Below are 13,479 nucleotides of genomic sequence, written 5' to 3'. Positions count from 1 at the left end.
CAACATCACGCTTCTCAAAGCTGACTCTAAGAGATTGGGTGAAGTTCAGAAATACCTCAGCTTAGATAAATGCAAGTCGTGTTCATCACTGCCTTATGTGGCTAAATGGGTCCAGAAAAGGAAACTTATTATTTGTGATATTTGAATGTTGAAAGGTTAATTGAGATGCAAGTAGTGTTCATCCCTGTCCAATGAATCAAAAAGGTTCCAAAAAAGAGATTCTTTACTCAGCTTCTTAAGTTCTTGAAGCATTTAATGTGTGTTGCAATAAAAATTATATAATTATAATTAAATGTTAATGTCCTTCTGATTTGTTATATTTAAATGTTGAAATGTTATTTGAATAAAAAGAGTTAAATTTTTTTTCGTCTTGAACTCTTTTGTGTACATTTTAACTGAAATTTTTATACCTGTGGTTTTCTTATCATTTGGGGCGACCATATGTCATGTGGGGTAACCAACAAATGAATGAATAAATAAATAAATTCATAACCAAATATCCATCAGTTTAGCCTCAAATATTAATCAGTGGTATGCTATTGTTGAATGTGTAATATCTGTATAAATGCTAATTCAGTTTTTTTGCTTTTAAAGTAAAAATCAGTATTGTAACTGGACTATGAGGGAGACTCTGATATTATAAAATAAACTTGTGAAATAATGGTTTTCATAAAATGAAAGGGCACTAAAGTTTATCTTTCTTCATCAGTTTATCTACTTACTGATATGAGTTCAACTAGTCTTAATGATACATAAAAATGTGAATTTTGAGATAAATTACGGTCGCCCCAGATGACTTTTTTAAGGCTATGTATTATTAACTTAGGTGTAAAAACACTAAAATGTAAATTTTTTTACTTTTCTTTATAAAGGCATGTGTACACTACATTCCAAATGTTTAGAAAATGGCCAAACATATCCATATTTCTGGTATTTTAAAATTGGCCTATTAAAAAGTCTTATCCGTCAATGACCTTAATACAGACAAGCAGGCAGATGGATATATAAAATAGGTCAATAGATTGATAGGAAAGATGAGCAGGCATATATATGCATTCAGACAGAAAAACAGATAAGACTGACGTAGATAGATAAGAAACACAAATAGAAGGATAGATAAAACAAACAAGTAGACAGAAATTTGTAAAAATAGTTTTATCAGCCACTGAGGGGATAAGAAACACATGCTTGTATGTCAGGATGGCCGAGCGGTCTAAGGCGCCCGACTCAAGCTTCTGTACCTTGCAGGAAACTGAGTGTTCTGGTCTCCACATGGAGGCCACTTCTGACAGAGACTTAATTTTCATTAGAAATCAAAACAATAAATAAAATAATTATTCCCCTTTGTATTTTAAACACAGACATACAGAATAAACAAGTAGATAGTTACCTAATAGTGGAAAAGACAGACAGACAAAAAACTGTTAATTTAGACAAGCAGGCAGATGGAAATATAAATTAGACAGATTGAAAAGAAAAATCCAGCCATTAGGGTTGCATGAGCCAGTGCACTCTTAGTGCCGGTCCCAAGCCCGGATTAATGGAGGGTTGCGTTAGGAAGGGCATCCAGTGTAAAACATGTGCCAAATCAAGATGTCTACAGAGACAGCAGGAAAAGGAGAAGTGTAGGAGAGTGGAGGTTTGGGTTGGTACTATGACTGGTAAAGGGAGAGAGGTAGCTGATATGATGGAGAGGAGAAAGGTAGATATGTTGTGTGTTTAGGAGACCAAGTAAAAAGGGAGTAAGGCCAGGAACATTGGAGGTGTGTTTAAACTTTTCTTTCATGATTCTGAAGGAAGAGTTTAGTAAGAGTTTAGTGGAGGTGAAGAGAGTTTCTGATAGTCAAGTCAAGTCAAGTCAAGTTTATTTCTATAGCGCTTTTTACAACAGACATTGTCTCAAAGCAGCTTTACAGAAATCAACAGTAAAGGTGAATGGTGTGCATTTATCCCTGATGAGCAGCCGTGGCGACTGATAGGGTGATGAACGTGATGCTGGATGTTGAAGGGGTGATGATAAATGTTATCAGTGCTTATTTTAAGTGGACACTTATTAGTAGACACATTTGTGACTCGTTAGTAAAAACAGGTATGTAGTTCCTTTTTATTGATGTGTTCTGCCTACACAAATTCATTCCATTGAAGATGCATCTAAAATCGATGATTGATGTTTAGACCTAATATGTATGTCATATGCACCTTTTTTTATTTAATCTATTTTTGAACATAACACATACAAACTATATTTATAATTATATTTTTGCTGAGATTACCCGACAATTTGAGAAATTTTATCAGGTTTTTGTGATTGTTCTAAAAAATAAAAATAAAAATTATATCAGAGTAACACTGACCTTAAAACAAGTGAATGTTTTCTTCAAATGCACTGTATAGTGTCTTATCTGTATCCATCAATGTTCCCTGACCAGCCTTGAACGATACACTGATTGATTGATTGTTCTTCCTTGGGAAGTGTTCACCTGTTTGGTGACAGGGGGCGCTGCAGCGCTGCTCAGAAAATACAGAGACTCTGTACTGTACTACATTTTCTATATACTTTGTAACATAAAGACGCAGTCTTGCACTTCAACGACGAAATGACGTCATCGCACAATGATGTGAAGGTGTTACTTAGCAACTTTTAGAAGGATATCAATTTATAATCCATAACAGTTTTAAAATAAAGATAAATTTTAAATTCTCTTTGACTGATCATCTCAGTTCATCTCCTCCAAGTCCTTTAGCGCGTCAAACCTGTTTTCAGTCTTTATCATGTCTTTTTTAAGGACTTTCTTTCTGGCAGCCTCTACATTAGATATTACCTTTACTGACCTCATTCTTTTCATTGGTTTTACTTGTTTGTCCTCCTTTTTTCTTTTCCCTTTTCATATTTTATTCTTGTTGCTTGTTCCTTACATGCTGGATGGTCAGATTCCATTGTGTTCAGGTCATTTTGCAGGCTGTACGTCAACTCCATTTGAGTCCATGATTCTCCGTCCTGTTGCATGTCCACCGATGTCTCTTCTCTTGGTCCTTCTTCTCCACCAAAGCGTTTTGCAAACTTTCAGTTAGTCCTATTTGGGTTCAGATTCCCCGTCCTGCTGTAAGTGATCCTCCTGGTTGTTGTGCTTCTTTCCTTCTTGGTCCACGCCCTTGTCCATTGTTGTTTCTCCCTCTTGTGTTGTTATTTACTCTTCTCGCTACTCACTGTCTCGTTCATGCAACTGCGCATCCACCTGCTGTTCATCCTCCGCCTTCTCATTCCCTATCCAACACTCACACTTATTTAAAGGCAGATTGCAATCCGGGCACGTTACTGCGTTGCAGTCCCTCGCAATGTGCCCTCTCTTCTCACAGGTAAAGCACTTAAAATCTGGGCAATCCTTCACCAAATGATTCGGGCTCATGCACAGCCGGCAGGAGTTTTACTTGATGGCTGTGCGTAACCTGGAAGTACTGCAGGCCTTCTGCCATTTCTATTTCTATATTGGGAGAGAGGCAACTTTTTTTGGGAGCCACGTTTTCACAAACCTGGTCCCGTCCTCAATGCTGGTGCCTGGATACACTCTTCTTTTTATTTTGGATATTGGGAAAACTCCCCATCCCTACAATTTATTTATAATTTTATTATTAGTAAAGTAGATAGGCAGCTGCATGAAGGAAACCACATAGTCTCTATTTGCAGTCTTTTGACCTCACACTTGGTTCCATTGATAACCAAACCGTCCAAGAGATACTCAGTGTCCTCTTATTGTCCCAGAGTGACCTCATACGACTTATTTTGTTTGGGACGCACTACGAGAATCCTCCCTTCACCAATCTGCTCTGTTAATTCTTTATTTATGTCTGATACTCTCATATCTTTTAGTTGTCCTGCCTCCACTGTCACTTCCTTCAGGTAAACTCTTTCTGCAGTTCCTTTTCTTTCTTTTTTATTGATTTTATTGGCATCTCGTCATCTTTTAACCAGTCCATTGTCTTGATGCGCTATCCATTGGGCCACAGAGCCCTACGTTACACAGTGCTGTATTTTACTATCTCGGAAATGTTTATCTTAATGGATGGCTTGTAGTTTGTATAAAAGCACAGTTTTTTCCATTGCTAACAAATACTATCAAGCTTTTAAAAGGGTCAGAGCAAAGCCTGCAATTCACCATTCAGAGCCCCAGAGAAACCATCTTATCCACTTGCAATGTTAAATCTCAAGCCATAAAGTAATAGCTGGAAAACACTCAAGCGGAAGCAGCAAAGGACAACTGCATCAGGCACTGCTGGAATTCGAACTTAAGATCTCCTGTTTACTAGACAGTGACTTTAACCAAATAAGCCACAGCACCTCAATGCAAGCTGGCAAATACTCAGCCAGCTGTTAAATGGAAATTCTTTGCTATTAGCTTTAGCGAAAAAATATTGCATGGAAATATGCATTCGAGCTAACAGCTAATAAGGCAGAAGCATAGATTTGATTTTTGTCTTGATGCTAGTCCTACCATTAATTTGAGACTTGCTAAGGTCCTCAACATAAAATATGATCAAATACAAATATAGTTAAAATACATATCGACATACAATAACCATGCTATAGCAGTGAAAACTTTCTATCTAATATCTGGTCATAGTCTCAACAAAGCACCAAAATTCTGTGGAAATTAGCATGCAACACACATCTGTTGACAGCAATTGCTCTGAGGGTCCTACTCTTACAGCAATAACAAAGCAGTGCTGCAACTAACAAACAATAGGCACCACTGTCCTTAGTGGTAGGAGCAATTGATGTTGATTGTTTGCTCTTGGACCCATGCATGTTGTATTTGTTTAATATAAGAGGTTTTTAAATCTTTTGTAGAACAATTACTGTACCACTGGACTGTGCACTTTGGTTGTAAGAGGAACCTCTTGTAATCAAGATCTCGGAATCTGCCATTGCCTGCATGTTTAATCAACACAAGCAGTATATAATTGTTTGTGCAGATGAGACTAAACACTTGTAGCTGTTTTACTTGATTTATGTTGCAGTTTGTCTGCCTGTGGAACCACAATCCATGATCAAGATTTCAAAAGAAAACTTGCCTCGTGTAAGGATTGAACTCACGACCTTGAGATTAAGAGACTCACGTGTTACCTACTGCACTAACGAGGCGAGCTGCGTGAAGGGTGTTATTATGAGCCACTGCTCTGAGAATGTATGACAATTAAGGCCCTGTTGCCTGTTGTTTATCTTCAGTGTAAGAAGATTTTCTTACTTGATTTAGATCAACTGCTGTACCAATGTACTGTCCAATCTGACTGTAAGATATATCTATGTTATTAAAAACCTCAGAATTTGAGATTGCTAGGGAGTTGTACCACCACAAACAGTTTGCTCATTGACAAAAAGGTCTATAATGTTTTGGGTTGAAATCACAGTGCAGTTGTACTCAATTTAGCTGATTTTTATTGCAGTTTGTATAGTTGGTATGGTCCCCTGGTGGTCTAGTGGTTAAGACGCAGCGCTCCCACCGCTGCGACCCAGGTTCGATTCCCGGTCAGGGTACCATCCCCAGCCACTCTCAGTGTCAGTCCCAAGCCCGGATAAATTGGGGAGGGTTGCGTTAGGAAGGGCATCCAGCGTAAAAACGTGCCAAATCAAAAGTGCGGAGGATCCGCTGTGGCGACCCCTAACGGGAGAAGCCGAAAGAAAGTTTGTTTTATTGCAGTTTGTATGGCCGTGGTACCACGCTTTCAGCAATAACAAAGAGGAGCTGCATCTAACCAACATTAAGCACCACTGTCCTAAGTGGTATGAGCAGCTGATCTAGATCGTTTGCTCTTGGACCCAAGAAATGTTGTATTGGTTTCATGTAAGAGATTTTAAAATCATATTTTGAACAATTATTATACCATTGGACTGTTTACTTTGGATTTAAGAAATACCCATGTAATCAACACCTCAGAATTCACCATTGCCTGCCAGTTGAATCAACACAAGCAGTTTATAAATGGTTGTGCCAATGAGAAAAAACAGTTGTGCCCATGCTCCTAATCTTTGCTAATCAGAAGATAAGTGTGGGCTTTGGATGTGTGAGCACAAAGTATGGAATGATTCTGTGTCAGGAATATGTGTTGGAACATCTGATTAGGGTACAGCAACGTTTTGGTCAAACGAGTAGAACCATGTGGAACAAGAGGAGATTTTTTTTGAAAACCACAACCGACAAAGCATTTCTGTTTAGTACGAGAAGCACGGACATGCCACATGCAATATGGCTCTTAAATCTACCTGGTGCACAATAAAAGTTACTAGAGAGACAAGTGGAAAAACACAACGACTCAGTTGGGACTCGAAACCACAACCTTTTAAAAAGATCTACCGCTGAGTCTAGGAGTCCAAAGCGCTATCCATTGTGCCACAGAGCCCAAAAGTGCACACGGGTGTATTTTACTATCTCGTAACTGTTCATCTTAATGGCTGGCTCATAGTTTGTATAAAAGCACAGTTTTTTCCATTGCTAAAAATACTATGATGCTTTTAAAAGGGTCAGAGTAAAGCCTGCAATTCACCATTCAGTGCCCCAGAGAAACCATCTTATCCACTTGCAATGTTAAATCTCAAGCCATGAAGAAAACACTGGAAGGCACTCAAGAAGAAGCAGCAAAGGACAACTGCACCAGGCACTGCTGGGATTTGAACCCAGGATCGCCTGTTTACAAGACAGGCACTTTAACCAACTAAGCTACAGCGCCACGATGCCACTCAGTGATTATTCAGCCAGCTGTTGTAATTCTTTGCTCTTAGATTTAGAAAAAAAATATTGCTTGGACATATGCATTCAAACTAACAGCTAATAAGGCAGAAGCATAGATTTGATTTTTGTCTTGATGCTAGTTCTACCATTAATTTGAGACTTGCTAAGGTCCTCAACATAAAATATGGTCAAATACAAATATAGTTAAATATAGTTATAAGATACATATCGACAAACAATAGCCATGCCATAGCAGTGAAAACGTTCTATCTAATATCTGGTCATAGTTTTAACAAACCACCAAAATTCTGTTGAAATTAGCATGCAACACACAACTGTTGACAGCAAATGCTCTGAGAGTCCTACTCTTACAGCAATAACAAAGCAGTGCTGCAACTAACAAACATTAGGCACCACTGTCCACAGTAGCAATTGATCTCGAATGTTTACTCTTGGACCCATTCATGTTGTATTTGTATATGACCCATACATTAATTGTACATCTAATTGTGGTTCCTTTTGGACTAACTAGAAAACAAGAGCAAGGCATAAAAGGATTAGGCATCAAAGGAGAAGAGAATAAAATATTTAAATATGCGGCTGGCACAATGATATTAGTCAAAAATCTGGAGGGGGTGAAAAAAGCAATGCAAACGGTACAAAAGTTCTGCAGGAGATCAGGAGCCAAAATAAATTATGATAAAACGGTATACATGAGATTAAGAAGGGCGGCGTTTTTAACAGAGACAGCAGAAGAAATAAAGTTAGATCTTAACATTTTAATGATTTCTAAACTATGATACATTTTATACACATCATCTGTCCCATTGTGGGCGGAAAGAAGGGTAAAAAAAGTTTTTTCGATTTTTTATGGGAACGGAAGACCACAAGAATTTCATACAACACCTTAATAGGAGCAATAGAGAAGAAAGGATTGGGGTTAATATATGTGGAACAAATACAAATAAATGAAAATGATAAAACAGTACATGGATGAATAAAGCAACGCGTCATGGAAAGCAAAAATGGGGTTTTTCTTAAACAAGTGAAGCAACTTCGACCTTGAAGACAAAATATTGTGGATGAAAACAAAGAATTACATAACAGAGGGGTTTCTAAACTTTTATAAAGAACTGTTGAGGGCCTGGGCAAATTTTTGGACTCATGTACATTTTATATGCTTTCATGCTTAATTTAAGGATAAACATCTACTGTGGTGAATAAATTGTGATAAAAGTTGAACTTGAATAGCAGAAAAGGCATATAAGCAAACAAACAAAAATAAATTGGAAATTTGAATCAGCAATTCTCGTCTACGGTCATACCACTCTGAGACCGCTCGATCTCGTCTGATCTCGGAAGCTCGTTTGTGCGCTGTGTGTCTTGTAATGACAGCTAATCAGTGCAAGATCTTCCATTTCTTTCTCAGCCAATGGCGCCACTGATTAGCGCTTTCAGCTGTTAACCAAAAGGCTGGTTTCCAAACCCACCCAGTTCTGGCTTTTGTTAGACACCAAGCACTGAGTGGACTGAGTGACTGTTGCTGGCAGGGTGGTGCGTCTGGGACAGATACTTTGAGGGTTTCTTTTTTAGCCAATGTTTGTCAGAGACACTGTTAAATTCTAAATGCTTCTTTTAAGGTGAAACTATGACGAACTATGAAAGAATAATAAAGACATCTCTTCATTTCCATTTACTCGCTTCAGCACTACTGTGATGGCCGAGAGGTTAAGGCGTTGGACTCGAAATCCAATGGGGTTTCCCCACGCAGGTTCAAATCCTGCTCGCGGTGGTTCTGCTTTAAGTTAAAGTGTTGTATGAACCGATTTCATCCAAATATAAACCGCACCCACTGAATGTTACAAAGATTTTCATTTTGAACATAAATAAGCCGCACCTGTCTATAAGCTGCAGATGCCTACATTAAAACTAATGAACTTTACACAGGCTTTAACGAAAGACAGTGTCTGTTACACGGCTTGTATCTAAACAGTAGCCTACCAAGAAAGTCATTGTTCACTGTCTTCCTCCTTCCTTTCACAACAATTTCTCTCGGGAGTTTATCTTTTGGCATCATCGTGCGTTTAAAAATCACCATCGGTGAAGCTTTTCTCTCGATGCCGTGCAGCTCAGAACACAGGTGAAGTGCATTTTTTCATGCCCGATTGTTTTCAGTGTGACGTCGCCTTTCCTGTTGACAGTCCGAGTGAGCGGCAGGTCAAACGTCAGAGGAACCTCATGCATATTTATGATTCAGTGAGAGCGCACCCGATTTGATATAAAGAATTTTATTGGTTCACCTGAACCCTTTCGGCAATTTCATTGCTCTAATGTTATGGGGCTCAGTTTTTTGGCTTGAAGCTTGTGAAACCGAGAAAAACACAGGTAAAATCCATAAATTTGCCATTTCATTGTTTAAGCCGCGGGGTTGAAAGCGTGGGAAAAAAGTAGCGGCTTATAGTCCGGAAAATACGGTATTATATCATGATACTGCATCACTTCTCATGTTACTGTCTCCTAGATTTGTGGCTTTGTAGCGTTTATTGTGTGATTTAAATGTGAGTAATACAAACAGACACTCCCACACCATAATGGTTAGATGCAGTCTGAATATTAACACTAGAAATACCATCTAGAAATTATTTCTAGATGGGATTTTCCAGAAGAAAATAGCAGTTAGAAATGCACACCTTTCGTTAATCACTATTTTGTGTCTTGTGTATATGTTTTACACTGTTTTGTGTTGTCTTGCACTGTCCTGTGTTGTCTTTAAGAAGGGGATTGTGACTGAAGACCTGCCACTGTATAAACTATTAGAGAGAACGAGTAACGCTGTGCAGATCTACTGTGTATTTTATTTATTTATGTACAAAATTATACAATGTTATGACTATAATCTATAAAAAATATTTATAAAGAGATCACATTTTTAGGTTTTATGTGATGATGGAGGAAGCTGATCTAAGGCACTTGGTGACGGCTGAGGGAACGCGCTTAAATGTGATCTTGTTCTGCTTCAGGATCAGTTGCAAAACAAAGCCCAGGTGCTCGTAAGCTCTTAGTAAACACTTCATGGAGAAAACATGAAAAAGGAAAAGCATTTAAACACATGCAAAGTTTATTAAATACAACATGCTCTAAAATTAAAACACCCCCAAATACACAGGACCAAAAACAGTGTTATTAAAAAAGGGGCTTCTCTGCATTTAATTGATGCTTTTTCTAAAACAACTCATATAAAGTGACAAGAAAATTCCTTTGGAGTTTTTAGTCACTTACTTTACAAAAACATGCTGTATGTTACCACTGAAATGTTGCAGTAGTTCTATATTGTAAATTTGGACTTTTTAACTGAAGATCAAAGCATGAAGTAAAAGAAATTAATAACACTAATAATAATAATAAGAAGAAGAAGAAGAAGAAGAAGAAGAAAAGAAGAAGAAGAACTGCATTAGATATAGAAAAAGTTGAATTGTAACACACAGTTCACATTGACAATTGTCAGTCTCACACTTCCCTCTAGTGGCACTATCAGTGCTTAATTTTTGCTTAATTCTGTGTAAAAACTATTAATCATCTGTTTGTTTTATACTATTTCCTCTCTCTCTCTCTCTCTCTCTCTCTCTCTCTCTCTCTCTCTCTCTCTCTCTCTCTCTCTCTTTTTTTCTCTCAGACCAGAGTACAGATGTGTGATATTAAGGAGATGTGTGAGGATGTTATCAGTGTGTCTGGTTACAAACTACTGATGTTTTTTGGGAGTGTGGATGAGAGAGCTGGTCTCATAGAAAATGATTATTAAGTTACTGAAAATAATTTGCATTGTTTAGTGGCTGTTTCTCTGATGTAGTGACTGACAGAGTAATGAAAATACTCCACCATGTACAGTAATTGAGTGACAGTAGGTGGCGCAATAATGACCTTGTTTATTCATGACATAAGAATTAATGATGTCAACATTAATAAAAAAAACACAAAGGTAAAGGAGAGAGATCTCAAAGTGAGCTACCTAGTAGCTGAACTCGTAGCCTAATCAAAAAAAGCCCCACACTGTGACAGAGACATTAATGCTACCTGCCTGCAAAGCCGCTGATTGGTATTAAAACAGTTTATACATATTTCATAGAAGTATTGTATCGAAGATACTCGTCTTGAAAGTACTCTGTATCGGATTGAAAAGAAAATGATTGGTATCGCTCATCACTATCGACGACACCAGTTGAAATACTTGACTCTGTGTGCTGTGATGTGAAATCAGACACGGGACTGCAGACTGCAGCTCACTGGAAGTATTTAATGTTTCTTCTAAAAAACACACAACAAATCAGCAGCCGCTGTGGTGATATTTCACTTATTGTGTGTGTGGTAGACTTATCACCATGTGCCCTCACATTCATAAAAATACAAACAAAAGTGTAAAATATTCACACAGATAGATAAAGAAACCTCACACAAAAACTTCAGTGAGAAAAAATTTAAAAATAATTTCGGCTGCTTCCTTTAGGGGGCGCCACAGCGGATCATCCTCCTCCACACTACCCTGTCCTCTATTTCTGCTTCTTTCAACCAAAAATATATAATAAATAAATATAAAAGTAATTAATATAAAATTAAACCAGTTTATCATAAATTTAGGAAAAACCCACCACTCCAATGAGATTACAATACAGAAAGGGAAGAGGAGGAGTCAGGACAGGAAGTGACATCAGCTTCTATTATCAAGGCATTCAAGAGAAGCACCCATTTTGATCAGGCAACTACATTTATAAACACAGATATGAGTATAAACAAGACAAATCAACAGTTTAGTATGAATTGAAACAGGACATGTAAATTGAACAGGGTAAATTATACACCTGTTACATACATCTATAGGTTTAAAACGAGGAAAAGGTTTGTTACGGCACATGCGATGTGGGCGTGGCTAAATGACGCTGATGTGAAACGGAATCCAGAGATTCATCGTGTTTTATCTGTAAGTTTTACCGTCAAATCTTTCCATTCAACATGTTTCTATTATTTATACAGTAATATTCTTATAGGAAAGCTTTTTTAACATGATTGAAGCCTTTTATGCTTTTGAAGACGTCATGGAAGTATTTCTTCCGTGATGCATTGCGAGATGCATAAATTAATCAGTTAAAATAAATATAAAAATTGTAAAGAAGTAAACATGAAAAATTACAGTATTGTGTTCAAAATGACGCTTTAACACTACAATTTACAATATAATGTATATATTGTAATCAAATTAAGTGAGTGAACTTTTTCATCTACCATGATCATGTGAATTGTAAAGATCTCTTGGTATAAATACAGTGTATGAAATATTAGAGTTTGGTCTGGGTCGGAATACACGCTCATGCCGAAATTCACCTGCTGTGTGTGTTACCAGTGGGTGAACTAAATAAATGGAAGATTGCGTGTGTGTTCCTGACTTGGGTCTTTTTACTATTTAACACTGACTTGCAGTAATAACTCTATTTTTGTGTTAAAATATATAATTTTTTAATATATAATTTAATGTTACAGCATATTTGTTTTATATTCTGTCTCTCTGTTAAAATAAATCTAATATAAAAATTCTAAACTGTTAATTTCTTTGTAAGGGGGTAAATTTACAAAAATCTTTTAATTCTTTAACTGCGTCAGGGACGAGCATCTTGTTGACAGCGGCTTTGCAGGCACGTAGCATTAATGTCTCTGCCACAGTGTGGGGCTTTTTTTGATTAGGCTACGAGTTCAGCTACTAGGTAGCTCACTTTGAGATCTCTCTCATTCACCTTTGTGTTTGTCATGAATAAACAATGTCATTATTGCGCCACCTACTGTTACCCAATTACTGTACATGGTGAAGTATTTTCATTACTCTGACAGTCACTACATCAGAGAAACAGCCACTAAACAATGCAAATTATTTTCAGTAACTTAATAATTTTTTTTGGAGCAATATGAGACCAGCTCTCTCATCCACACTCCCAAATACATCAGTTGTTTGTAACCATATCATACAAATAAATAGTTTAAAAATCATACATTGTGATTTCTGGATTTTTTATTTTAGATTATGTCTCTCACAGTGGACATGCACCTACGATGACAATTTCAGACCCCTCCATGATTTCTAAGTGGGAGAACTTGCAAAATAGCAGGGTGTTCAAATACTAATTTTCCTCACTGTATGTATATTTTGCAATTTTTCTTCTTATTTAGATCTGTAAAAAATACCAAGACTAAAAGGTGAATAAAACCTGTTTTCCACACTCTTTATTGTTCTTTTACCAGGTCGTAAGTGTTCCACCTGCTGCAAGTGTTCCACCTGCTTTACTCCACTCCTACTGCTGTAGCGCCCTCTACCTCCACCCCCACCATTATACAGCCTGCACTTACATTATCACTGCTCATTCATTATTTTCATATTTCAGTATTTACTCCACACGCAATTATCTCTGGAACGTCCCCAAAGCCTTTTATAGTCATATTGTCTTTTATTGAATAGAAGATCATTTGTGTTTTCTTTAAAAGGGAAATCAGATCTTTACATTTCCAGCACATGTGTGATTTTACATGATTTTACAAGTCACGGTTTGGTGAATCCTTCAGCAACAATTCAGCAGCCAAACCTAATGTAAATGTACCAATGCAGATTCCTGTAATTTAAAAAGATCTTCATATGTCATTATTATCATCATTATTATGCTTAAGTTCATAATATACAATATGTGTCTTTACAGCCTGGTAGTCAAAGTTCATCTCC

General features: G+C 37.2%; 3 non-coding genes across 3 annotated transcripts; 1 reads left to right on the top strand and 2 right to left on the bottom strand.

Annotated features, from left to right (window-relative positions):
• Window positions 1-5,067: 5,067 nt before the first annotated feature.
• Window positions 5,068-5,140, bottom strand: trnak-cuu. The gene has a single exon. It is a non-coding gene; the product is annotated as a tRNA-Lys (tRNA).
• Window positions 5,141-6,649: 1,509 nt separating this feature from the next.
• Window positions 6,650-6,723, bottom strand: trnat-ugu. Its single transcript has one exon. It is a non-coding gene; the product is annotated as a tRNA-Thr (tRNA).
• A 1,712-nt stretch (window positions 6,724-8,435) lies between these two features.
• Window positions 8,436-8,517, top strand: trnas-cga. The gene has a single exon. It is a non-coding gene; the product is annotated as a tRNA-Ser (tRNA).
• The last annotated feature ends 4,962 nt before the right edge of the window (window positions 8,518-13,479 follow it).

The sequence above is a fragment of the Silurus meridionalis genome, chromosome 3 (genome assembly GCF_014805685.1).
Source record: "Silurus meridionalis isolate SWU-2019-XX chromosome 3, ASM1480568v1, whole genome shotgun sequence".
Taxonomy (NCBI): domain Eukaryota; kingdom Metazoa; phylum Chordata; class Actinopteri; order Siluriformes; family Siluridae; genus Silurus; species Silurus meridionalis.
Note: the sequence above shows the minus strand (reverse complement) of the source record. Positions and strands in the feature narration are given on the sequence as shown.